The sequence below is a fragment of the Perognathus longimembris genome, chromosome 10 (genome assembly GCF_023159225.1).
Source record: "Perognathus longimembris pacificus isolate PPM17 chromosome 10, ASM2315922v1, whole genome shotgun sequence".
NCBI classification, from domain to species: domain Eukaryota; kingdom Metazoa; phylum Chordata; class Mammalia; order Rodentia; family Heteromyidae; genus Perognathus; species Perognathus longimembris.
In genome coordinates this window covers 35,835,859-35,862,815 of record NC_063170.1, presented here as the reverse complement: position 1 = coordinate 35,862,815, position 26,957 = coordinate 35,835,859, and the positions used below count along the sequence as shown (strand labels likewise).

The following is a 26,957-nucleotide window of genomic DNA, read 5'->3' as shown; positions in this document are numbered from 1 at the left end:
AGTCTGTGCCCAGTACCTGAGTTACCTAGGTAATGGCATAACTGGAGGCAGTTACCTCCCCCCTCCTCTGAGGTCACATCCAATCCACCTGGCCATATCTCCCACCTTTTCCCATATAGTCTGGCTCAACACAGTCCTTGTTCTCTTTTCTTTCTTGCTGTCTTAAAAAAAATATTGTCAAGGTGATGTACAGAGGGATTAAAGTTACATAATAAGGCAGTCAGTACATTTCTTGTCATATTTGTTTCACCCTCCCTCACTTCTCTTTCCCCACCCTAGCTCAGATAAACATATAAACATTATCCAGTGTACCAAAATTGTATACAATGACCACAGGGGGTGCACCATAGGAAATTCACCAAGTACATTCAATATAACAACAATAAAATCCTCCTGTTTCCATCTCTTGGAGTTCATTTTGCTTAGCCTCATCTTATATAATCATATGTCCATAGCTGTTGAGCTATTGTGATCCTCTGATATGTCTATCCTAGACATTTTTATGTTATTTTTGTAATTATTTGGTTTTAGAGACATGATGTAAGGTCGCTGACCAAAACATGTGGAAATACCATTTGAAAAGAAGTTTGTTATTTTACAGACATGATCTCTACTGTTCTCACCCCCCCCCCCCCCCGCCAACATCCATATATCAGGGAGACCATGCGCCTTTGTTCTCTGTGTTCTGGTTTGTCTTGCTCAACATTATTTGTTCAAGATCTGACCATTTCCCTGTGAATGCCGTTATTTTATCATTTCTAATTGCTGTCTTTCTTTTTCTCTTGTTCCTTCCCCTCTGTCTCCCCACACTTCCATCTTGTGTGTGCAGACCAGCAGTTTGCTCTCCCCCTAATAAACTCCTTTCTGCCTGAATCATGTGGTGGCTTTCCTTTCCTTTCTGGTGAACCTTACAACTTCAACTTCTGAAGCTTCCTTTTTTTTTTTTTTCCAATATATGATTATGATAAGAATGCACACAAAATAGGCATGTAGTGATGTTTAAATAAAAAAGAACAAAATAACTTTACTCAGAGCCTAGAATATGGCAAGTTCAATGGTACAGATGGTTGTTTTTGATGTTGCTGCCCAGGCAAGAAGGGAAAAAAGAAAAAGCCTTATCACTAGAGTCCCCAAATGGTGCCTGGTTGAAAATTTTATTTTTATATGGGCCTTTGCCTATTGGACTGTAAGCTCAAGGCAGAAGAAATGCCCTCTCTTCTTTAGTTGTCCTTTTGCTGTTATGATTTGTATATAAATATACACACAATTGTTTATTATTTCACACAATACTTCCAATTCAAATATGGAATCACATGGTTTTTGTTTAATAGTTTATGTATTAAAACATTTTCCTTCCATGCTTATACATAATCATATACAGAAACTTTGTTTTAAGAACACAGGATAATAGCATATCTCATTTCTTAGGTTTTATTCTATTTATAAAACACCTCAGAATAGTGCTGGGACTATGAAGGTGATTACTCAGAAGACACAAAACTTTAAGTTTACTTTTTTGTACTCTACCTACATTTTAAGTGCATTTGCAATTACATACTATTCTCCCATATAATATTCATGTGGTCTTAATTATATAAATAACAATACATGTGTTAATGACCACCAGTTTTAATCTCTGTTCTTTAACTATTTTGAGTGTGTGAACATTATTCTCTAGTGGTATTTCTCAAAGAGGGCTCAAGGGGACAACAGTCCCTTCATTCTTTTATGTTGCCTAGATCCTTCAGGCTCAAGAGAAATTAAAAATTCTTTTTTTTCTTTCTGTTTTTCCCTCCTTCTTCTCCTCTTTGACGTCTCATGTTATTTTTAGAACCTTAGATAGGCTGTTCTATTTTATTTCTGCATAAATTGCCTTAAATGTCCTTTGTAAGTCACTTGCTCTTTTTACCCAGATGCTCAGATTTCTCCTTCACTGTAATGTTTAGTCAGAGAAGTGGACATGGGAGTAGAAAGGGAGTCAAGCTATTAGAAAGCAACTGTTACTTTTCTTTACCAGTACATGAAAACAACAGGAGAGGGAGCTCTGAAGTTAGAAACCTTGCTGTGAACCATGCTTCCTCCATAAACTTTAGCAAAATGAATTTCATTTAAAATCAGGTCCCCTAGAATGAAGGTAAAATCCCATGTAAATATGTAAGGTACTCCGTTCCTTACAAAGATAGCATACCAAACCCAAAACACAGATATACCCATAAAACAGATTGAAAGGACAGTCTCCTGTTACTTTGTCAAAATGAGCTTGAAAATTTATTAAGTAATTCAAAATATGACCATGACATACACTAAAATAGAAAAATATCACAAAGTGATAGAAGTATTAAAAATAAAATTAAATTAAATACTTTATTATTATTTTGTCAGTACTTAGGTTTGAACTCATAGATTTTATGCTTAGCAAGCATGAGACTCTTAAATCATACTTCTCCTTTGTTGCACTGATTATTTTTGAGATAGGAACTTGCCTCCAGCTTAGGCATGTGTCTAGACTGCAGTCACCTATTTATGCTCCCCACAAAGCTGGGATGACAGGTGTGTGCTACCACCTCCAGGTATTGTTTGAGAAGCTGGCCTCAAACCATAATTGTTTTTTTCAGCTTCCCAAGTAGCTAGGGTTACAGGCATGAGCCACTAGTACATGCCAAGAAGAAAAAAAAATAATCTAACTTAGAAGAAAATAAGACCAAGGAAACACAGCAGATAACAACCTAAATAAAATACAAAGTGTAAATTAGAAACATTTTAAATGTAAAAAATTGAACAAAAAATTGGACAGAATATTAAAGACAGGCAGGAGATTTTAATACATAGTTAATAGAAATCCTGAGAAAGAAAACCTAAGTTAGGAACAGAACTAATTCTAAATGTTTAATTCAAGAAAGTTGCCTGAAATGAAAGGATTTTGAAATTCCATACTGAGCCTTCATATTGAGTACATTGATTCACAGTGACCAATACCCAAGATACTGTGATGTTAAATCAACCAGTCACTGTACTTCATACTGGGCTTGGTGATGGGCGTTATGCAAACTGTTGGCCAGATGTTTTCATGTTTGTTGAATAAATAAAAGATTGTCAAAAATACCTAGAAAATGTAATCAACTTGTTTTCTTTCCTTAATTATTACTTGCTCTATATTACCCCAGAATGTTATAAATTAATTATCATGGAGTGAACTGTATCTCTTCCTTAAAATTGTGGCTGTATTTAGAGAAAAGACCTTTAAGAAGGTAATTAAGACAAACCATTCAAAAAGCAACACTTAAAAACCATTTGGTGTAAACCAACTGCACAACTCTTGGGAAAAGAGGGGAAAAGGGAGGGGGAAAATGAGGGAGGAGGTAATAAGTAGAACAAGAAAAGTACTCATTGCCTTTCTTTTTGTTTTTATTGTCAAACTGATGTACAGAGTGTTTACAGTTTCATATGTTAGGCATTGGATACATTTCTTACATTGTTTGTTACCTCCTCCCTCATTCGCCCCTCCCCCTTCCCCCTCCCCCTCTCCCCCGCCATGAGTTGTTCAGTTGGTTTACACCAAACAGTTTTGCAAGTATTGCTTTTGTACTCGTTTGTCTTTTTATCCTGCGTCTCTCGATTTTGGTATTCCCTTTCACTTTCCTAGTTCTAATACCAGTATACACGGTTTCCAATGTACTCAGATAAGATACATTGTTAGTGCAGGGACAACCACAGGAAGGGGATACAAGATACAAGGGACACAAGGGATCAACAATAGAAGCTACAGTTTCACATTGCATGTTGAAAGTAATTACAACAGTGATATAACAGTCGTTTCCATAACATGGACTTCATTTCACTTAGCCTGTGCTAATTATTCCCTGTGAGGGAGACCGTAGAGCCCATGTTTCTTTGGGTCTGGCTCACTTCACTTAGTATAATTTTTTCCAAGTCCTTTCATTTCCTTACGAATGGGGCAATGTCATTATTTCTGATAGAGGCATAAAATTCCATTGTGTATATGTATCACATTTTTCTGATCCATTCATCTACTGAGGGGCATCTGGGTTGGTTCCATGTTTTAGCTATGACAAATTGTGCTGCAATGAACATTGTTGTGCTGGTGGCTTTAGTGTGTTCTTGTTTGTGGCCTTTTGGGTAGATGCCCAAAAGTGGGGCTGCTGGGTCATAGGGTAGCTCTATGTTTAGCCTTCTGAGGAATCTCCATACTGCTTTCCAGAGTGGCTGAACCAGTTTACATTCCCACCAACAATGAAGTAGGGTTCCCTTTTGGCCACATCCCCTCCAACATTTATTATTGTTAGTTTTCTTGATATAGGACATTCTTACTGGGGTGAGATGGAATCTCAATGTTGTTTTGATTTGCATTTCTTTTATGGCTAGTGATGTAGCAATAGCCTCAAAAAATATAAAATACCTAGGAATAACCTTAGCCAAAGAAGTGAAAGACCTCTATGATGAGAACTTTAAAAACATGAAAAATGAAATTAAGGCAGAACTAAGGAAATGGAAAAGCCTCCCATGCTCCTGGATTGGGAGGATTAATATAATCAAAATGGCAATATTGCCAAAGGTTATCTACAAATTCAATGCAATACCCATTAATATCTGCACACCATTTTTCAATGAAGTAGAGGAAGCAATCCAGAAATTCATATGGAAAAATAAAAGACCCAGAATAGCAAAAACAATCCTAAGCAGAAAGAATAGTGCTAGAGGAATTACAATACCCAACTTCAAGCTGTACTGTAAAGCTATAGTAATAAAAACACCGGAACAGACCTGAAGACCAATAGAACAGAATTGAAGACCCAGAAATGAACCCACAGAACTATGCCTACTTAATCTTTGATAAAGCAGCTAAAAAAATAGGATGGAAGAAAGATAGCCTCTTTAACAAATGGTGCTGGCAAAGCTGGTTCAACACATGCAACAAACTAAAACTAGATCCTTATATATCACCCTGCACCAAAATCAATTCCAAATGGATCAAAGACCTCGAAATTAAAACAGATACTCTGAAAACTCGAAAAGAAGGAGTAGGAGAAACACTTGGGCTCCTTGGCACAGGACAGAACTTCCTTAACAAAGACCCAGAAATGCTACAAATCAAAGAAAGGATGGACAAATGGGACTGCATCAAACTGCAGAGCTTCTGCATGGCAAAGGACATAGCTCATAAGATAAACAGAAAGCCCACAGATTGGGAAAAGATTTTTTTTTTTTTTTTTTTTGCCAGTCGTTGGGCTTGGACTCAGGGCCTGAGCCACTGTCCCTGGCTTCTTTTTGCTCAAGGCTAGCACTCGACCACTTGAGCCACAGCTCCACTTCTGGCCTTTTTGGGAAAAGATCTTTACTGGCCATACAACTGACCAAGGGCTCATATCTAAAATATATGCAGAACTAAAAAAATTACATTCCTCCAAAACAAAAACCACAAAGAACCAATAGCCCCCTCAACAAGTGGGCTAAAGACTTAAAAAGAGACTTCTCTCATTGCCTTTCATATGAATCTGTAACCCCTCTGTATCACACTTTGACAATAAAGAAAGAAAAAAAAAGGTAATTAAGGTAAAATGATGGCCCTAATCCACCAGGGGTCAGACCAAAGGGATGTTTCTTGGAGGCATACAGGGAAAGTCATGTGATGACAGCAAGAAGGTAGTCTTTTGCAAGCTAAGGAGAGAAGCCTCACTACAAGCCAACCATGCCAGCACCTGGATGCTAGTCCTGCCATCACTTTGACACTGAACCATGAAAAAAAGAATTTCTGTAGTTTAGGTCATCAATCCATGATATTTTTACTTCATTTTAAGTTATTGCTCCGTAATATTGTATGATGTGTGTGTATTTGGTTTTTTTTTTGTTAAATTTTTATTGTCAAACTGAGGTACAGAGAGGTTACACTTTCATACATTAGGCATTGGATACATTTCTTGTACTGTTTGTTACCTCCTCCCTCATTCCCCTCTCTCTCCTTCCCCTTTCCCTTTCCCCCCATGAGTTGTTCAGTTCACTTACACCAAACAGTTTTGCAAGTATTGCATTTGTAGTTGTCTTTTTACCCTATTTCTCTCAATTTTGGTATTCCCTTTCATTTTCCTACTTCTAATACCAGTATACACAGTTTACAATGTACTCAGAGAAGATACAGAGATAGTGCAGGTATAACCACAGGAAGGTGATACAAGAGGATCATCAATAATAGAAGCTTTCACGTTGCATGTTGATAGTAATTACAACAGTGATATGACAGTCGTTTCCATAACATGGAGTTCATTTCACTTAGCATCATCTTATGTGTTCATAAGGCCTATTGGGCTGTTGTGATCCTCTGCTGTGACTAGCCTAAACCTGTGCTAATTATTCCCTATGAGACATCACAGCACAATTTGTCATAGCTAGAATCTGGAACCAACCCAGATGCCCCTCAGTAGACGAATGGATGAGGAAAATGTGGTACATATACATAATGGAATTTTATGCGTCTATTAGAAATAATGACATTGCCCCATTCGTAAGGAAATGGAAGGACTTGGAAAAATTATACTAAGTGAAGTGAGCCAGACCCAAAGAAACATGGACTCTATGGACACATATGTTTTTATATCCACTGATCTGTTGTTGGGAACCTTGGCAGATTCCACAGTTTGAGTATTTTGAATGGTGCTACAATAGTCATGAGTATGCAGGTATTTTTCTTGCATATTGATTTACGTTCTTTCAGAGATATGTTAAATAGTGGTATGATGAGTCTACTTTAAATTTTTTTATTTCCTAACTGCTTTTTAGCCTGGTTATACCTAGTTACATTCTCATCAACAGTGAATGAAGATTCCTTTCTGCTCATATCCTCTTAGCATTTGCTATGGTTTTCTTGAGGGTTGACATTCTGATTGTTATGATACAGAATCTTAAGTGAAGTTTTGATTTGCATTTCCTCTGTAACTAAGGGAGGTTTTGAAATGGTCTTCATGTATCTATCGGCCAATTCTATTTCTTCTGAGAATTATCGGTTCACTAGACCATTTATTAATTGGATTATTTGTTCTTTTGTTGTTTAATTTTTGGGTGATATTCTTGACATTTATTGATCTTTTACCTATTGAATAGCTGGCAGATTTTCTCCCATTGTGTAGGTTGTCTGTTGGTTTACATACTTGCTTATTTTGCTGCACAGAAACTTATTAACATAATCCTATTTGTCCGTTCTTTTTCTGGGGTTTCTTTGTTGATGGTTTGTTTGGTATGTGTGGGGTATTGAAGAATCCCATGGTTACTATTTTGGGGTCTATCAGATCTAGAAGTGTTTGTTTAATGAACCTGAGTATACTGCTATTTGGTATGCATATACATTAACATCTGTAATTTCATAATTTCCTCGTGATTTTCTTTATTAATATGAAGTGATGTTTTTTATCCCTGTTGGCTGATTTTAGTTTTAAGTATATTTTATTAGACATTATGATGTTTACTTGTGCCTGTTTTGGATTCCATTTGCTTAGACGATCTTCTATCCTTTTACCATTGGAGAACCATTAACATTCAGTATTGAAAAACATGTTTTACTTCCTGTCATTTTGTTTCAACTGCTTTGCTTTAATACACAAGGGACAGGCAGTGCTTTATAAGGACACCATTATGACTTCAGTCAATACATGGTATTTTGTTTTTGAAACCTTAGCTGAATCAAATAAATCTTAAGGTTTGGCCACCTCACCAAGTGAAGAACCCTGAGCAAGTGAGAGTTTCTTTCTGTGGGCAAGAGGAATCAATACACCATGGGTAGAAGAAATGGTTATGAATCTTCGCTGCCATTATGTGAGCATTTACACAAAGGAGAGATGTAATTGTTATGAATATTCCCTCTGTCCTCTCCCTCTCTTTTTCTCTCGCTCTCACATACACATACAGATACATATATATATATATATATATATATATATACACACACACACAAATGTTTTTGTTTTCTTTCTTTTGTTATTCCTTATAATGTAACACAAGATGTGTTAGCTTTACAATATTTAAGTATTCTTAACTTTGTTATAGAAGTTGAGTTATGAGACATCAAGGAGATAACTGAATGTCATTCAAATACTTTGGGGGGAAAAGGTTTTTATTTTTTATTTAGTTGTACACATAGTAGTCTTATTATGTTAATCAGAGTTATGATTGTGCTGCTGTTTTTGTTTGAAGACTAAGCATGGCTTAAGGAGATGCATATGAGTGTCCAATTGAAAAAGATACGTGATGGTTAATTGTGTGTATCACTTTGAAGTGTGGCTTGGAATGAGTATATTTAAATTGGTGAACTTTAAATACATAGCTTTTTCTCCATAATATGGGTAGGCTGTATCCAATGTGTTAAAGGCCTCACTAAAGCCACCGGCCTCCCAGGATGAGAGTGAAGTTTCCCACAGACTGCCTTCAGACTTTATCAGCACCACTGGCTCTTCTGGGTCTCCAAGTGCCAGTCACATTTGAACTTGTTGTACTTCGAAGAAACTATTTCTTCTTAACTCTTTCTGTGTCTCTCTGCCTCTTTTCTCCTCTTCTTTAAATCTTTCTCTCCCCTGCCCCTCTGTCTGCCTCTTTCTTGTTCTCTCTCTGACACACACACACACACACACACACACACACACACACACACACACACACACAGAGACACATAGGTCTTTTTCTCTGGAAAACTCTAGCTACTAAAAAGCACTTAGCATTGTATTCCCAAACTGTTGACTTTGGGGGGAAGTGAATGGTGGGACTATCCTTCCTTTTATCTCAATAATATTAAGGCAATTCACAACGATTACAAATACCTAAAGACAATAAACATGCTATGATGAAGCTTTTGAGATCAGAGTCCCCTGAGCTCCCCTTAGTAGAAGAACAGTTAGGACTGAAATTGCAGAGGGCTCATGGCACTTGGTAGGGCTTCTCAGGATCACAATGTACACTTGATACATTGTGCCTGTGAAGACACAAGGTTGGTGGCGGCCACTGTGACCACTGAGCATCGTTATTACCCTACCCACTGTTTTTTCTCTTTGTCGCCATGACTGGGTGACTTGGTTCTATTTTACATATTGGAGTACCTGGGTGAAATCCTTATTTTTATGGTCAATGGTAGATAAGTGACAGCAGAATTATAAACTCAAAAGCATATTGTCTAGTGAACATTACCAATGGGGTAGATTTCAAGTGTTCTTAACACATGCAATGATGAGCATGTGAGATAATGCATATTAAGTCTCTTGATTCCACAGTGTATACACATATCAAAATATTATACTATGTAACATAAACATGCAATTTTATCTGTCAATTAAACTAAACTTAAAAAAAAGAACTTTGAATCCATTTTATTTACCAAGGCTTACAGGGGGCTTATAGTCTAGAAGAGGAGAAGACAGGAAGTAAATGAAGAGAAAAATAGACTATGGCTAGAACTTGGCAGAACAGGCAATATGCCAGATAGCAGGTAGTTAGTGACTGGGTTTCACTAGCTTGGGAAGGTTGGATTTAATCTTCAATGAAGGCATTTAATCTAGTGACCAAGAGAAGTGATGATCCTAGGAAAGAGCCCTCTAGGAAAGAAACCCTTCTAAGTACGTAGGAAGGCCCAGAGCCAATACCAGCTTGCAGACTATGGGCACAGATCATTGGAGCCATAGATTGATTGTGTTGTGCAGGGGTAGTTATCTGGGGTTTCATGGGTTAGTAGACATGTTCAAGACATGACCAAGGAGCATTTCCAGCAGCATTTTGTGCCTACATGGCACTAATCTTGTCTTAGTGTTTTGGGAAGGAGAGTGGGTTGGCTTTTGGGTACAGGAAGTCTAAGGAGAGCAGTTAAGCTTCTTTGAGGTGAAGGGAGTTAGGCCATACATACTTTTCCTTTGAGGCTGAAGTGGAGTCAGCTTTTGATATAGGTTCCTAGCTCTTTGTGTACATTTTGAAGTTAGGTGGCACAAAATACATCTAGACAACCACCTTAATTTGAAACCATTGATTATTTAGGACAGAAAAAACTAGCAATGTCAGCACTCTGTGGAGACATTTTTACTGTCATCTGCCCCTGTTTATTGAGAATCTGCAGACAACAACATTGGAGTGAGTGAGAATGAGTAGGGTCCTCAAATCCATCATCCATCCTGTATTGATTGAAAAGGTTCTCAGCTTTCCCCTGCACAGCAATCCAATCACATCTCACCCAGCTCTTAGAGTAATGTTTGAGGTGGAGTTACTTCCTTCTTTCCTAAGTGATGTTTGCCTTACATCTGCTCTGGCCCTTGAAATCTGTGTCTCCTTTCTTGAATATAAGTGGGTTTAGTTACACTGGAACCTGAATACAGACTGATAGAGAGCAGAATTAGTATCAAGTAACCTGATTCTAGGGGGTAGTTTGGTAAATCTCAAAATGATATTGTTTTAAAATGATTTCATTTACAAGACAGAACAGCAATGTGAAATTTGAAGACCTGCTGGGTCATAGTGAGGCCCTGGTGTTTTACTGTTCTAGCCTTCCTGTTGAAACCTGCTTGGTTCTAGTATTGATCTAATTTTAAAAATATATATACAGTAATCTCTTTAGAATTTCTCCTTTATTGAGCTCCCAAGATACCACTGTGGAAAATACCTGGATCCCAGGTATCTCATTTTTCTTTCTACAGCTACCTTTTAGCCATCATAATCTCTCATTCTTTCTCTCATTCTCTCTCTCTCTCACTCGCTCTGTCATATTCACTTTATGCATGTATTTTAAGAGATAGGTAGTTTCCCTGAAGAGGAAAGCTCTATTTCTATCCTTTATAGGAATGTCTGATGATGATATCGTCAGAAGATTAATCTGGCCTTCTTGAACTGGGTTTCACACCAGAAATTGAGGACAACTTAATTTTACTGTGGACAAGCATTATCTGACTGTACTAATTATGGTGATGTGATAGCTTAGAGCCAGGTGTGTATCATTTCTGTGGTTGAGGACAGCTGGCTGGTATTCTAGGTGTCTCATGGCCACCATGTTTTGATGGTGTTCTGTTGTTCCTCCACAGGAGGAACATCTTGTCCCTGCAGACTGTGCACCTGGCCAAGGAGGAAGGGCTGCTTTAGTTCTCACTATGAACCAGAGACTCATCCTTGGCCCCCTATGTTTCTTCCTCTTCCTCTTCCTCTAACCAGGGAGCTTGTGCCAGACATCTAAATTAATCCACAGCCTACTTCCCATGCTTCTGCTATCCTGGAGCCTGCTGTTGACCGAGGGCACTTTAAGGGAAGTGTTGAGACTGACAGTCTGAAGGAATCAGGGTAAAAAGAGCATGTGGGAAGACCAGGTCCCAAGAAAATAGCCATCCTTACTGCGCATCTTCCTTCTCATTTTACAACCTATCCTGTCCTCACAAACTTGTGTACTCTTTCACACTTTGTCTTTCATGGTCAGGATTTGATTTTCATTATCACAGAATCATTCTGTGCTAATCTGGCTATGTACGGCTCTGAAATTGAACCTTTAGTACTTATGATTCAAAGTCTCCTCATGTGACCAGTTCTTTCAGGCTCTGTCGGCCCATCGCATCTTCATGTTGGCGTGACATTTTGAAATAACTGTAATAACACTGTTTCTAAGGTGTTTGTTTGCTCAGCTCAATGAGCTTTGGTGTGTTAATTCTTTTCAGAACAAGAGGCTGTGACTGGGTCTCTATTCTTGCTCTACATGTTTTGATTTGAAGGAAGTATTTGTGGGTTTGTATGCACATGGTGCCCTTAGGAAGACTCCAAGAGTGGCAAGATTAGATTAGATGGAGGCTTTATCAGTGTTAGAGACTAATGCTTCTAATCCAAGGATTCATTCTAAAATCTCTAAAAGATATTTTTTAAAATATGATTTATTATAATCACCTGAAGCAAGTCACACCAACATGAAGATTAGGGCTGGGATGAGCTCAGAAATAAGGATATCCCTGTACCCTAGACTTCTTGAGAAGCCCTGGTCTAAAGAGGGTTGCTCTTCTTTCAAATGGCAGGTTTGGGTTTCCCTAGAATATGTGATACAGAGAGAGCAGCATGTGGGAAAGAGCTCTATTATTTCACAATGTAAGGCTTCCTCCTTACTTTTGCGTTTCCACTTTGAGTGGGAAGTGGCCCAGGAACCAACGGGAACTCAGTTGGTAACCTCTAGAAAACTATTGCTGATTTAGAACAATGCAATACTTTAACTCTATAGGAGTACAATGATGTAATCACCAAATACAAACTTCTGATTATTTCTTTGTGGTTATGTGCATGCACCTATCTATGCTAATCTGTGAAGATAGGGTTATGCTTCTAAGCTTTAGCTTCCCTATATGAAAACAGAGATGAGAATAGTGAGCAATACATAAAATCATAAGAATTAAATGCTAAGCACCAAAAATAGCAGTCAGATGTAAGTGCTTCATGCGTTAGTTCCTATTAGTGTTATTGTTGTCTTTGCTATTATTACTAACTTATTTGAATAAAGTAAATTTCTTACAGCTTCCTTGTCAGAAATCCTCCTTGTCAGAAATTCACAGGAATCAGCAAGAAAGATAGGGGGAAATGCTGTATACAGCAGGTTGCATGCACTAAGAGGCTCCATGCAATTTCTGGTATGAAGGCAGCTGTTATCTGCATTGTGGAGTCTTTATCAATGGAGTTTCCCATGAAGAGCTTTAATAGGACTGTCCTCTAGACCTAACTCAAAGGGGCTGCCAAATGCAGATAAAAGCACTAGAGTAATATCTGTTGACAATTGTTAGCTTCCTTTATCTCACTATCAGTGAAATGAATATTTGGTTGTGGAGGGAAGACAAGCATCTAGAATGTTTCCCATGTGCAATGGACATTTGGGGCTCTATTGCACAAATTTTTCTCTCAGATTAAAAAATGTCTAAACCCAATTCCCTCCTTTAAAAAGTGGAATCATGTATGATTTAATAGGGTTTATAGGGCCAAGAAGAGTTAAGAGTTATTCTGGTGTTGAAACTTGCTAAACCTTTAAATAAATATATTGTTGTTACCTTCAAACTGTCCACACTGATTTTCACATTCACTGGGGTGATTATAAAGCTGTGAGGATAGCTAACAATCCTCAAATTCCTCATAATGCTGCAGTCACTTTTGTAGCTTGCAAATAATAGAACAGAATTCAACACTAGGACTTGCACTAGCAAATGTCCACATGAGTATTTACTTGCTATTGGAAATAATGTCCTAACTACAGGAAATTTTCTTTTGAAAATTTTGAGCATTTTAGTATGAACTCACCTCTGAATGTTTGTGATAACTTCCTAGATAGTCCATCTCACACAATAATTCTTGGGCCACCTTTCTTTTTATTTTATTTTATTGTAAAGGTGAGGTAATGAGTTCATTTCTTGTCCAACATTGTTACCCCCTCCCTCATTGTCTCCCACTTCCCGTTCCCAATCCAGATTCCTCTTCCCCATCTCCCTCTTAGATGTAAAGTTCATTTCCAACCACAGTGTCTTGTATTTATCACTGTTGCATTGGTTCACACTTTGTCCTTTGTCTCACCATTTTCTTATTCACCTTCCTTTCCCCAAATCAGATAAACATATATACAAAATATAGGGTACCAAAATATTAATAATAACTAAAGGGGATAAACCAAAGGGAAAAAAAGAAAAAAAATTCACAAGTACATCAATAAACAAGGGGGTTGGAGATTTAGCTCAGTGGAAGTGCACTTGCCTGGCAAGTTCAAGGCCCTGAGTTTGGTCCTCAGTTCTAGTTGGCGGGAAGCTATAAAAACAACCCCTCTTGTTTCTATAACTTGGAATTCATTTTGATTAGCATCATCTTATATGATCATATGTACATGGCTGTTGAAATATTGTGATCCTCAGCTAGGACTATCCTAGAGATATAACTAATTGTTACAAATATGGGAAACCATGGAACCTGTGGTTCTTTGGGTCTGGTTCACTTCACTTAATATGAATTTTTTCTAGGCTGGGAATATGGCTTAGCAGTAGAGTGCTTGCCTTGTATGCATGAAGCCCTGGGTTTGAGTCCTCAGCAGCACATAAACAAAAAAGGCTGCAAGTGGCACAGTGGCTCAAGAATAGAGTGGTAGCCTTGAACAAAAAGAAGCCAGGGTCAATGCTCAGGCCTGAGTTCAAGCCCCAGGGCTAGCAATAAAAGAAAAAAAAAATTTCCAAGTCTTTCCATTTCTTTACGAGTGGGCAATGTCATTCTTTCTGATTGAAGCATAGAATTCCATTATGTATGTATACCACATTTTCTTGATCCATTCATCTACTGAGGGACATCTGGGTTTGTTCCTTATTTTAGTTATGGTAACTAAGGCTGCAATGAACATAGTTTTCTGGTAGCTTTAGTGTGGCCTTGTTTGTGATTGTTTGGGTAAATGTCCAGGAGTGGGATTGCTGGGTCATAGGGGAACTCTATGTTTAGTCTTTTGAGGAACCTCCATATTGCTTTCCAGATTGGTTGAATCAGCTTACATTCTCAACAACAGTGTAGTAGCATTTCCTTTTAGCTACATCCCTGCTAGCATCTGTTATTATTTGTTTTCTTGATAATAACCATTCTCACTGGGGTGAGTACAATCTTAATGTAATTTTTGATTTGCATTTCTTTTATGGCCAGAGATATTGAACATTTCTGCATGTGTCTATTGGCTATTCTTATTTCCTCTCCAGAGAAGTCTCTTTTTAATTATTTAGCCCACTTAGTAATGGGGTGATTATTTCTTTGAGGATTTGTTCGTGGGGATTTAAGTTTTTTAACTCTAGGTATATTTTGGATATGAGGCCTGTTGTATAGCTAGTGAAGATCTTCTCCTAATCCATGGGCTTTCTATTTATCTTGCTAGCTATGTCCTCTTCCATGCAGAAGTGCTGCACTTTAGTGTAATCCTATTTATCCAGCCTTTCTTTGATTTGTTGTGTTTCTGGATCTTTATTTAGGAAGTTTTGATCTGTGCCAAGGAGCCCTAGTGTATCCCCTATCCCTTCTTGTAATATTTTCAGGGTATCTACTCTTACCTCGAAGCCTTTGATCTATTTCGAGTTGTTTCTGGTGCAGAGTGATATCTAGGGATCTTACTTCAATTTTCTATATAAGTGTAGCCAATTCTGCCAGCATCATTTGTTGAAGAGGGTTTTTTCCATCTGATGATTTTGGCTCCATTATCAAAGTTCAAGTGGCCATAGGTCTGTGGGATAACATCTAGGTTTTCAATTCTATTCCATTGGTCCTCAGGCCTGTTTGTGTGTTAGCACCGAGCTGTTTTTATAACTATGGCTCTACAATAGAGTTTGAGAGTTGGTGTTGATATTCTTCCAGCACTACTTTTCCTGCTAAGGACTTTTTTTGCTACTGGGGGTCTTGTATTATTCCATATGAAGTTTTTAATTGCTTCTTCTATTTCATTAAAGAATGTTGTTGGCACATTGATGAGTATTGCATTGGATCTGTAGATAGCTTTGGGCAGAGTTGCCATTTCCATAATGTTAATCTTCTCAATCCAGTAACATGGGAGGTTTTTCTATGTACTTAAATCTGCTTTAATTTCTTTTTTCAGATCATTATAGTTTTCATCATAGTTGAGTTAAGGTATTTCCTAGGTATTTTTTGATGCTATTATAAAGGGAGTTGCTTTTCTGATTTTAGCCTTGCTCTTCTTGTTGTAATACAGAAAAACTACTGATTTTTTGCAGGTTAGTTTTATACCCTGCTACATTGCCAAAGTTTCATATCTGCTCAGGTAACTTGGGAGAGGAATCTATGGGGTTCTGTACATGCAGGATCATGTCATCTGCAAAGAGGGAGAATTTTACTTCTTCTTTCCCTATTTGGATCCCCTTGATGTTTGTCTCTTGCCTTACAGCTCTGCTTAGGAATTCTTATAGTGTATTGGAGAGGAGATAATGGACATCCTTGTCTCATTCTTTATTTTAGAGGAAATGGTTTTAACCCTGTAACTGCACAAATTTTAGAGGTTCAAAATCATAGATTGGTAGTCCCCTATCTGTATCTCCTTTTCTTTGTTAGGGAAGGGGTATTGTGCTTCAGGAGTGAGGATTATTTATACTTGCAATCTGTGAAGACATATGTCATGAGCTTTAAAGCAATCTTATCTGAAAGGATAACACAATGAGCCACTTTGACATAGTCAGAAAGCATACAGATGGGGCTGGGGATATGGCCTAGTGGCAAGAGTGCCTGCCTCATATACATGAGGCCCTGGGTTCGATTCCCCAGCACCACATATACAGAAAATGGCTAGAAGAGGCACTGTGGCTCAAGTGGCAGAGTGCTAGCCTTGAGCAAAAAAGAAGCCAGGGACAGTGCTCAGTCCCTGAGTCCAAGCCCCAGGACTGGCAAAAAAAAAGCATACAGATACAGTTTAGCTCAAGAACAAAAAACTTGATATCAATGGACTACAGAAAAGCAAGAAGCAGTGAAGAACCAGAAATAAAGGAAGACTGGTTAAGATGAAAATTAGAAGGATTAAGAGATATAATGAACAACAGAAGGAGATAGTAAGAATAGATAAATGTACAGAAGGAAAGGAACAGAAGGAAGAAAACAGAATTAAATTCAAATAAAGAAAAAAACAAGAAAAAACTTAAAAATAAAAACATGTGTATAAAGTAATAATACTAAAATTAAAAATACTAAGGTTAAGAGCAGAAAATTGAGTAATAAAAAATAGTAAGATTTAAGTAATGCACACAGTTAAGGATGAAGCCTAGTAATCTCTGTAGGCTATGTATCTAGGAAGATACACAACAGCAGTGAGCAAGAAAAAAATGGGAAAAAAGAAAGAAAAAAACTAGAAAAAATTAAACTTAGAAAAAAGAACTCTTCAATTTATTTGGGAGATCTTTGTCTCCCTTATGTCTGCTATCCAGTGTCCTGATTGTGCCTTTGATTTCCTTGGGGTAGTCAGGTTTTCTTGTGGCATAGCTAGTTTCTCAAATCAGTTAGAGTGGGCAGAGAAAAGTTCTGCCTTTCAAACTTGGTGTCTTCATGTCTCTCCTTAGTGGGGGTGTGTGGGGGGGTGTCAGCTTTGTGTGTAATGCAGGAGGATGGTTTCTGTAGGTTGGAGTCTGCAAGGGAATTTGAGTGTGGGTGGGGTTGTGGGGTGTCTGGAATCAGTGGCTTTAAGCCAGAGGGGCTAGCTCCTGAGACACTCTTTTGGCCCAGCCTGGAGCTACTCTTGACTTTTAAGGCCTATCCAGTCCCCCTCCCCCCCAGCTCCCTCCTCTGAGATTTTTACAGACTTTTGGCTTTTTAATTCTTGGAGCCAGCCAAGCTGCAGGTTGAGCTGCTATATGACTGGAATGTCTTTGTTCCCTACAGAGGGGAGGGGCTGCCTTTATCTGTGTCTACCCTGGTAAAGTTGTTCTTGCCTGGGAGGAGCTTCCTCCTCCTGGTGGGGCAACCTTCCCTTGGGCAGAGCCGACTCTCACTGGTCAGATTCCTTTGCCCTGTTAAAACGTGATGGTACAGTTGCTGCTTCTCTGGCCTGAGTTATCTGCTTGCTGCTCTGGCAGGGTCTATGCTAGTATCATAGATGACCTTCTTAGGTGTGGTGGAAGGGCTGCTTTCCAGAATCCCTTCTGTGAGAAGGTGTGAGGATGTCTTTTATGGAGTACTCAAATGTTCTCTTGGTTTTTCAGACTGTCCATGACCTATGTCAACCTTTCTTAAAACAGTGTTCCTGTCAGATTTCAACTTCACTTAGGAACCTAACACAATCCTCTTGTTGCCTGCAAGGGAATGTATAGTTCTTGGAGCTTTGTCTTCAAGGCCCTTCCTGTGTGCTTCCCAATATTCTTTGGAAGCCTCTTCTCCAACCCTTTATGTGCTGACTGATCATGTTCCTATCATATTCCTGGGTCTTTCATTATGCTCCTTCCCCACAACATAGCTAGGTGCTTTGGAAATCTCTTGGGTCATTCTATGTGTCTTACAGTAAAGCCTTTTCTAACAGCTTATCCCCAGATCAATCATTTAACCCTTGGTTATTGAGGTGAAAATGGATTCCTGGAGGCAGGGGGATATTTATACTTTTATCAAGTCTCATAGTGGATGGGCAAGGAAATCATGAAGCAAAAAATATCTGTAAATCTAGACTATTGTTGCCAAATTTAGGCACAAAAAAATATGTGTGTGAAGATTCAGCTTTGGATTATATCTTGAAAGAAAGCTGTGCACATTGAGGTTTGAAAAGGGATTTGAGATCAACTCTACCTCCTCTGTAGACTTGCGATCTTGTCACCAAGGTATGTGGCATGGCTCAAATCACTATGTCAATGGTTGTCATGACTAGAAATGGAACGGTCATTCTGACTGTACTGAGCAAGGCAACATCTGATAAATGATGTGGTAACTTCATGGATCTTCTTGTGTCTCATAGATGCTTAGCCTGAGTATAAGTTAGCATGCATTGAGTAAGGGAAAAGAAAGCATGTTTATTAAACTTAGGTGCTATGTTGCAGGTCTCTCTAAGTTTGTACTATTATTGAGAAAGTCCAGATTTTTTGTATGTACTGGAATAATGGTGACAGACCCATACATGAGAATTTATTGGCAGTGGGATTTTTCTTGTTGATGTGGCTGACTCTGAAACAATGTTCTTCTCTCTGTAAGAGCTGACCTCATAGAATATGCTGTCTTATTCCTGGTCTCTATTTCAGTCTGGAAAAACAGATTAACAATAAAATTATTGAATGTAGTTTTCTACAATATTTGTTCTACTTCTTGTAACTAATGCTGGCACTTGATAGATCTGCCAGCTTCTTCCTTTATCCTCCTGGACTGACTTTCAGGCTACAGAAAGCAAGGTCTGGTTATGACCACTGAAACAAGAATGCAGATCCAATGAGTAATTATTAAGAGTTTTCCAGAATATTAGCTGTTTTAGTTGCTGCAGTGACTAGTGATGGAATAGTCCATTAGACATTTCTGTTTCCAGCAACTCCTGAGAATTGATTCCAATCTGAAGCAGCCAACTGCTTTGATCAATACCATAATTACTCTTATTGATGGATTGTTTTACAATGGTAGCCATCTCGGCAGTCCGTCAGCTCAGAAGGCTCCAGAACTGTCCCCTGCAAGCTGTAATGTACCGCAAATATCTGATTCAAATCAACTTACTATTGAGGGCAGGATGACAAGCGTGAAATTAATTGTTCCACTTCATGTAAGACCTGCATTCTTCTTTTGAGAGAATAATTGGTTGCTGTGTGTAGTATGAGAGCTGGGGGAACTTTGCCCCTACTGTGTTTATGGACCTATTTTTTTCCCCCCACCAGCTATTTCTTTCCCTACTCTTCTGGGTGTCAGCAGTGTTGTTTAGTTGCCGTTCCTGTTGTTGTGTTTTAGTAGTTCTTCTCATGTCAGGAATCTGAATGCTTTCTTTTAGAAATATTTATTTTAGTTGGAGTAAGCTTCTTATCTAAAATACTTGTTAGCCAACAGAAAAGCAAGGAGACTTCAATGAATGCAAAGGGTTATTTGGCAGATGTTAGTGGGCCTAGTATATTTCCGTGGCTGCACTAGGCCAACTCTAAAAGTATCTTGTTGAGTATCTTCTGAACACAGTGGCCTTCAGAGGCCTATTTTTGGGAAAACAACACTGATGGAAGTCAAGAAGGGAGGAAGTCAAAGACAACTAAGGAATTCTGAAGGGGGCATAGTCTCAGCAGTTGCTGGTCATTTAGTCCTCACAGCAACCTGACCATTATGTTGGGGAAAGCCAATAGCTGGTAGAACTTGAGAGAATTTTTTGTTAAATGGCTTTATTAGAAAGTCAACTGTACAAGTTCATAAGTGGTAGAGGAAGTTAAAAATATAGGTCAATGTATAGTAACCTTTATGACCTCAGGGGCTTTCTGTGTTTTAGAAATTGATACTGGTATTACTAGGCATATCAATACTTTTTAACTTAATGGATGTTTACTGTAGCATTTCCAAGTTGATTCTCTGAGAATTGGTAACAGAAAAAGGAATTCTATAGATAATTAACTCTATAGTCTACCAGTATTTAGCATATGCTGTTGTAAACAATGCTTAAGCTCTGCAGTGACCCAAGTAAATGAGGCTCTGGGCTCCAGAAGAATATAAAGATAATGATTGTGTAGACAAATATGTAAAAGAATGGCTGAGGCAGGGGGCAGCAGCTGTGGATGACACTAGACAATGAAGGCCAAGGAAGAGTAAATAAGATTGACTCAAGCATAGCTTGTGGGCCTGAAACCACCTTCACCAATAAACTTAATTTGTCTTTGAGATGTCCCGATGTTCCAGTAGCAGCACATTTATTTCTTCTACACTTTCAACAGAGGAGATTTCATGCTATCAGCATTCAGCAGGGAAGGCTGGGAAGGTTGGGGAAGATTTTAGAAGTAAGTGATTCTATTTCATCTCAGTCATGTAAGTGTTTGAAAGTATTGATTGAACACTTTCATAACACCTGAAGGGATCAGAAATGATTAATAATAAATAACCGACAATAGCAAGAACCAGAAAATCTCAGAGCCCCAGACCATAAGGTCTAGGGAGAAGGATTCCACATCACTCTTTCACAGCATAGAGCCTCATTAACTCACATGTCTGTCATGGAGAACAGCTAATGTATTAGCTAGAGCATCATACTTTTCTTTCTCCTACTTTTTGAGTTCTTTGGGAGGGTCCCTCTCCTTCTGGTTTGTGAGGAGCTCTTGCCATAGTGTGAAGAAGCATCTAAGGTAGGCTGACCAAGGTCTCACATCCCCCTGGACACAGAGGTGGCTTCTAAATGGCCAATGACTTGGTGTAAACCAACAGAAGCCTTCCCTGGACTTATTTCTAGGAGCTTGTAGGAAGATACTTTGCCTGTCCAGGAAGTATTGTGACATGGACCTATCTGGTATCTGGATAGCCTTCTTTTGACTGGAAGACAGGAAGACAGGAAGACCTGAGAGTTGTGATGGAGAAATGAAGATCTGGCCAACAATTAGGAGTTTGTGATTGTTTTTAGGTTGCCTTGTCTACATTATACACAGTTAGTACAAACTTACCGTCTAAAAATGAAAAATTGTTTGGGTGTCAGTGGTTCATGCCTATAATTCAAGCTACTCAGAAGGCTGAGATCTGAGGATTGTGGTTCAAAGTCAACCCCCGCAGGAATGTCCGTGAGACTCTTATCTCCAATTAACCACCAGAAAACCAGAAGTGGCACTGTGGCTCAAATGGTCAAATGCTAGCCTTGAACTGGACAGCGCCCAGGTCCAGTGCTCAAGTCCCACAACTGACCAAAGAAAAAACAAAAAAGAGAGAAGAAAAGAAAAATTGACTAGTTACCAGTAGCTAAGACCTATAATACTAGCTACTCAGGAGGCTAAGATCTGAGAATTACAGTTCAGATCTACCCCTGAACCAACACATATGAGAGATTCATATCTCCAATTAACCAGCAAAAACTTGTAAGTGGAGAGATGGCTCAATTGGTAGAGCTCCAGCCTTTACCAAACAAGCTACGTGACAGCAGAATACCCTGAGTTAAAGCCCAAGTACTGGCCAAAAATAAATGAATAATAATAAAAAAGTCAAAGTTCACTTCCCTTAATGGAGGAAATTTCATTTCTGTTGAGGGCCACGAAGATGTGCTTTCACTGTATAGTAGAAAGGAAAAGAACTCTTCAGGGACCAAGTACTGAGTTGGATCCCAGCCACCTGTTCTTTGGAAGAGTCTGTTAAAGTAACTTTTATGATTACAGCATCCTAAGTATACATCACAAAGGCTGTATGTGAAGGAAACATACAAATGAAAAGTCCATTTAGTTAGAAAAGAAGCCTGCCAGTATGTTTGTGTAGCTGCAAAATGGGGACTTCTGAGAAGGACAAATCAGCAGCTGTTGAAGCAAATCCCTGAATTCTAGCCACTCAGCTTTTGCAATGCTCAGGAATTTTGTTGTGTTTAGAGACCAGCTGCTCTGCTAAACTTTGGTAATATATGGACAGAGGAGTCTTGAATAAACATGTTTTATCTCTCTTCCTTGGGAATCCAGGATTTTCAGCTTCCTCTAGTTGCTGAAGCTAGTAATGTTTGGTATTTGCAAATGTGGAATCAGCTCTTTGGTTACCTACTTGGACCATTTATTATGTGAAAAAACAACAACAGTACTACATAAATTGAGATAGAGTCTCACTTTCTATTTGGGCTTGCACCTGCACTGCAATCTGCTTCTTTTAGGTATCTCTTCAATGTAGGATTATAGTCATGTATCATGCAATCCAAGTTTTCTCTATTGAGATAGACTCTTGTAGACCTTTTTGTCTGGGCAGACCTAGAACCGTGATCCTCCCAATCTTAGTCTCCCAAGTATTTTAGAATGATAGGCATGTTTGACTATACCCAGTTGTGGTTTATGAAGTAGATGTCATAAACTTTCCTGCCTGGGCTGGCCTCAAACCATAATCTTCCCATTCTTAGCTGACTGACTAAGTAGCTAGGATTACAGGCATTAGCTGCCAACACCTGGCTTACTTTCTAAGCAGATACTTTATATGGTACAGTGATATATTATATGGTACAGTGATGTTTTTACAACTTGTCTTATTGGTCTCATTTTTTTCCCTGGGGGCCAAATCCCTTAGTTGAATGCCTCACATTTATACCTTGTCTTTTTTGCCCCTCTGGATGTTTCTCCTCCTCCTTTATCTTCTATCTTTCTCCTTAGTGCTCAACAGGTCTGCAGCCATATTGGTCCTTTTTCTTCCTTAGACATGCCACCCTCTCTGCTTAGGACACTGACAATCACATTTCTCCTGCCTTTGATGCTCTTCTCCTAATCTCTTATACTCCAGGCTCACTATTTAAGTCCAAGCTAATGTCATCTCCTTAGATTTGCTGGTACCTACAAGGCAATGCAAATCTCCTGCCCAGTAACTTTATATCATGAAACACTGCTTTGTGTGAATGGCTTCATATGAAAATTGAACTCATCTGTTTACCTTTCTTCCCTCTAGAAGATAAGGAGAATTAGGGCATTGTCTGCCTTATTCCCTGGGTCCTGGCTTATAAATGCTCAGTGAGAATTTCTAGTAAGAATAGCTAAATAGCCTACCTTTTCCTCTGAACAGTGACCTCATTCAAGTGAGTCAATTTCTTTGTTATGGAGTGTTATGGAATGGGATATTCACATGAAAGCAGATGTGTGTTTTGTTTGTTAGTTGGTAAGGGGGCTTGAATTCAAGGCCTAGGTACTGTCCCTGAGCTCTTTTGCTCAAGGCTAGCACTCTACCACTTTGAGCCACAGCTCCACTTCTGGATTTTGGTGGTTAATTGGAGATAAAAGTCTCATGGACTTTACTGCCCAGGCTGGCTTTGAACCGTGATCCTCAGATCAGCCTCCTGAGTAGCAAGGCCACCAGTGCTAGGCTTTAAAGTGGATGCTTTGATTCTGATTTAATCCATGTAAAAAGTTGTTTTATCAATAATATTCAAGCCCATTTTTTTCTTTATGTTTGGAGTTTATTTTCATTTTTGGGCCTCCAGGTTCCTTCAGTTGTCTGTATCATGGGGGGCTTGAGCTTGGTGCCAGGACTAATTTATTCATTGCTGAATGCTTCATCCTAGCAAGTGCATTGTGTCGATAATAATAAGGGCATAATGGACACAGGAGGCTTTTGGTTGTACTTATTTTACCTGCATGGGATAGTTTTGCAACTTTAGAATCTCTCTGAATGAATGAGTGCTTTGTTATGGGTGGAAAGACATTACAATTCCTTCTTCAGATGTTCTTTTTACAATGGGTGAAAGACACAGATTCAGTCATTCCTTCAGTATAGGCAGCCAAAGTAAAGAAAATGTAGGGTCTTTTGTGTATTTAGCAATACCAAGTCTTAGATTCTACCTGATACTACCCTAGGTGTATAAAAGGGGGAAATATTTCCGTGCGCCTAGGGGTTTAGTCCAACAAATAGGAATGTCCCTTAGTGAGGTGCCATGCTGGAATTCTTAGAATGTGGGGTATATGGTCTTTCTATTTCCCTGACAGGAATGGCACACATTCCCTTGGTGATGCTTACTAATCCGGTTAAGGCAGGTGGGGGAGGGGGTTGTGAAAGCATTTGACATTCTGAGGCTGGGAGGAGGAAGCATCCCTTTTGATTTTTTGCTTCTCTTCTCTAAGGAATTCCATATTTCACTTTAGCTTATTCCCAGAACCCATGACAGGTTGCATAATTGCTGGACCAACATAAATCTATAGCAACGATGGGTAGATTTTGCTGACGTGATTGCTTTGGCTGCAAGACCAGTCTTGCAAGTGCATGTCTGCATATCACATCACAGGCTCTGGCTGTGGTAGGACCAGGACAGAAAGCTATTGTATCTCCAAGGTCATGATGAGAAATGGAGGAATTGTAGTGAAAGGAGCACTATTTAAACAGAGTTCCCTCAAATAGGGAAAGTGGGGGATAAAGAACCACGGTAGGCCCATGGCAGGAAGGCTGAAAAGCAGACATTTGTTCCTCTTTGTAGTCACAAGCATCTATAATGTAAACAAACTAGTTAAAATCCTGATTGATCAGAAGTCTTTCCTCATAAGGTTAAGAATTTCTCAAAAGAGATACTGAGAAAAGAAGGGTCCTTATCAAATACCTTAAGGATTTTAGATTGTTTCCCTTTAAATCTAACATTCTGTACAGGTATCTGCTGAGCCCACAGAAACAAGTACTGTGATGGTGGCAGGCACAAAGGAGTAGGAAAAGGCAGGCAATTTTCTTGCCAGGTGAACCTATGTCTTGACAAGAAGAAGCCCTTGTACAATTATAGATGCTCCTAGATTTACACTAGGGTCACATCCTGATAAACACATTATTGTACACAATGTAAGCTGCACATTCATTTGCTACACCTAACCTGGACATCCTAGGCTAGCAACACTGCATGCTATAGAGAATACCGTGTTTCTCTTGGCTGTCTAGGGCCTGAGATTGTTTTAGCTACCAAGCATCACTTGAGAGAGTATCATATTACATATGGCTGCCCATGAAAACATAAAAACTAACCATTTAAAGTGTTCCACTGAAGGCACATTGCATTTGCACACTGTAAAGTGGAGCCATTGTAGGCTGCAGACGTTCTGCAATTACTGTTCCCTCCTCAGCCGGCCACATTGTTTCCTTCCAGAACTGATAACAAAGATGATTTAACTTTTTCATCTCCTTTTTTTGTTTCTATTTTCAATATATATTTTAAAACATGTATGCTGAAAAATTGTATACATTTGCAAAGACATACTAAAATTGTGTAGTTTTGTAAAAATTGTAAAAATGTATACTGAAAATTTAACTTATAAGTTAAAAATTTTAAATTATAACTTAACAAATAAAATCATACAACTATAATTTGAATTAATTAAATTTAAATCAATTAATATTTAAAGTGACCACTAGGTTATTTTAGAATTAAAATATAACTTAATAAATTTAATTACTATTTAAATTAAATTGAATATAGGATCAGTTAATATTTAAATTAAATTATGAACATGGAGCATTCCTCAATATGATAAAGGCTGCATATGAGAAACCTCCAGCCACCATTATACTTAATGGTGACAAGTTAAAACCATTTCCTTTAAAATCAGAAATGAGACAAAGATGTTCACTCTCTCCACTCCTTTCCAATATAGCACTGGAATTCCTACCAGGAGCAATAAGGCAAGAAAAACATAAAGAGGATGTAAACAGGGAAGGAGGAAGTAAAACTATCCCTCTTTGTAGATTACATGATCCTATATTTAAAGAACCCGATATATTTCTCCCTAGGTTACTTGAGATAATCCAAAACTTTGGAAAAGTAGCAGGAGATAAAATTAACCCAGAAAATCAGTAGCTTTTCTGTATGCCAACAATGAGAAGTTTGAGACTGAAATCAGGAAAGCAACTACTTTTGTTATAGCCTCAAACAAACTACTTTTGTTATAACCTCAAATAAACAAACAAAAAAACCCCAAAACCTAGGAGTTAAAGATGTGAAGGATCTCTATTATAAAAACTTTAGAAATCTGAAAAAAGAAATTAAAGCAGACTTAAGAAAATGGAAAAAACCTTCCATGCTCCTGGATTGGAAGGATTAATGTCATGAAAATGGCAATACTGTCCAGAGCTATTTACAAATCATTGCGATACCCATCAAAATCCCAACAACATTTTTCAATGATATAGAGAAAGTAATTCAAAAATTCATATGGAATGACAAAAGACTTTGAATAATAAAAACAATTATCAGGAAGAACAGTGTTGGAGGAATATCAAAACCAAACTTCAAACTCTATTGCAAAGCCATAGTAATAAAAAAAAAAAAGTTTGGTACTGGCACATGACTATGCTTGAGGGCCAATGGAGCAGAATAGAAGATCCAGAACGAAACCTTCATACCTATTAATTCATTAGGAAGCCAACAACACGGGATGGAAGAAAGACAGCCTCTTCAACAAATGGCTCTGAAAGAACTGGCTATACACCTGTGCAAAGCTGAATCTAGATCCTTATATATCTCCCTGCACCAGAATCAATTCTAAATGGACTGAAGAACTCAATGTAGAGCCAGATACCATGACAATATTACAAGAAGGGGTTGGGGAAACACTAGGGCTCTTAGGCATGGGTCAAAACTTCCTAAGTAAAGATCCAGAATCACAACAAATCAAAGAAAGACATGATAAATGGGATGGCATCAAACTGAAGAGTTTCTGTATGGCAAAGAACATAGCTAGCAAGATACATAGAAAGCCTACAGATGGGGAGAAGATTTTACTAGCTATACATAAGCAAGGGCCTCATAAGTAAAATATACTTAGAGCCTAAAATATTAAAGCTTTCTCAAACAAAACCCTAAAAGAAACAACAACCCAATCAATGAATGGGCTAAAGACTTAAAGAGAGAC

General features: G+C 38.4%; 1 protein-coding gene and 1 long non-coding RNA gene across 2 annotated transcripts in view; one reads left to right on the top strand and one right to left on the bottom strand.

The window, feature by feature from the left end:
- Cacna2d3 (calcium voltage-gated channel auxiliary subunit alpha2delta 3) overlaps positions 1 to 26,957 on the top strand; it is a 929,381-nt gene that overhangs the window by 145,848 nt on the left and 756,576 nt on the right. The gene's annotated exons all lie outside the window — the stretch shown is intronic.
- Positions 4,962 to 26,877, bottom strand: LOC125358576. The gene is made up of 3 exons (XR_007212334.1): positions 26,625 to 26,877; positions 25,146 to 25,148; positions 4,962 to 4,997 (listed from the first exon to the last, which is right to left on the bottom strand). It is a non-coding gene; the product is annotated as an uncharacterized LOC125358576 (long non-coding RNA).